The sequence below is a fragment of the Theobroma umbraticum genome, unplaced genomic scaffold (genome assembly GCF_002168275.2).
Source record: "Theobroma umbraticum cultivar Fairchild unplaced genomic scaffold, ASM216827v3 scaffold_146.0, whole genome shotgun sequence".
Lineage (NCBI taxonomy): Eukaryota > Viridiplantae > Streptophyta > Magnoliopsida > Malvales > Malvaceae > Theobroma > Theobroma umbraticum.
The window spans coordinates 2,435,335-2,437,131 of NW_018397265.1; positions in this window are offsets into that span (position 1 = coordinate 2,435,335).

Sequence of the window (1,797 nt, forward strand, 5' to 3'; positions counted from 1 at the left end):
ACCTTATTCCTCTTCTGTTTTTCCCTTTTTAAACAAATATATTTCATCACATTTAATTCTTACACTAACTTAAAAGGGGTAGGATGGCTTTTCACTCCTAAATTAAATTAAAATTGCGATGATTAATTTTTTTATTTCTTTTTTAATTTAAAATATTTAAATATAATAATCATCTGCCCTTTATTTAAAAATATCACATTTTGCTTTTCTTTTATTTGAGGAGAATAAAGATTTGCATATGTTAAGGCATGCATTTTTCTTAAAAATTAATTTTACTATTTATTAATTAAATAAATAAATTGATACATTAATTATTGTTTCGCATATATTTTAATGGGTATTATATTCATTTATGACATATATGATATGCTCATAAATTATTTGGTGACATGATAAAAACACTATGTTGATGGTTGATGAACTATTATGCAAGGAGTTATAGTTTTTCAGTTTCTTGTTTATTAAAATTGTTCTAGATTACAAATATGACAAAATGCAAAGTCTACATTTGTTATGCCATTACAAAAGAAAAAAAATGCTTTAATTCTGCTACTTGGGTGCTGATATTAAGTGCCTGTTTGGCTTGACTTTTTTTCAACTTATCTATCTCTTAAAAGCAGAAGTCGAGCTAAACAGGATTTTTGAAAAGCTTTTAAGAAAAATAGCTTTTTTAAAAAAAACAAAATTAAAGAAAAAAAGAGCTTAAAGAAAAGGTTCAAAGAAGAGCTTTCTCTTCTCTTTTATTAAAAACATAATAGTTTTTTAAAAAATACTTATCTCTTCATTTGAAGTTCTGTAGACAAAGATATGGTCAAAATACCGTAACATATATGAATGAAGCCATCACCATACTTACACGGATTTTCATCAAATGAGTCTTTTTCATCAAATTTTCTGCAAAAGCAATATTACTCTTAAAGTATTTTAAAACAAAATAACATAAAATTTAACTAAAATAACTTAAATTAACTACTCAACATGTAATCAAACTTAAATTAGAAAAACACCTAAAATAATATAATTCGAACATAAAATCTCAAAGATCTAACTACTTAAGCCCCAAAATGTATCAAAATAACTCTATATAATAGAGTTATTGCACTCCTAAACTTAAGACTTTGCTAGTCCTTAGAGCAAAACATAAAACAACATGCAATAACTTAAACATGAAAACATTTAACTAAAATTCAATTGCACCATTTCATTAATCACCTTTAGTATTTTCAAATGTTAATCAATACTCATAATTCTAGGCAACACATAAATATTATTCAAGTTCATGTTTCAATCCAAATACAAACTCATTATTAAGTGAAAATATGCGTGTGTGTGTGTGTGTGTGTGCAATTTTTTCACTTAGAATATTGTACAATTCAGATAAGTTTACATTCAAGCAAAATTCAAATTAGTAACTAAATCCATAAGTTTGCTTTTCATCTGTTTCTCCATTAATGTAGGCTAACACTATGTTAAAGATCAATAGGACTTTAATTAGCTTGTAATATATGGCTAAGGTTAAGGTTGGATATGGGATAATATATGGCTCAAATCACCCTAAACACATAGTCAATCTAGAACCTATTTAGAGCTTTATTTTCCTTCACTTAATATACCGCTTTTCTATCAAAATTTTTCTTTTGTTCAGCACTTCATTCTTTCTTTCTCTTTTTCTTTTTCTCAATTTCGCACCCTCAAACTTATTTCTCTCCTTGGGTAGTGAGATGAATACAGTCATATTTTAAACTTTTCTTTGTTATTCATCTTTACCACCTCTTTCACCATTTAGCTAATAACTTC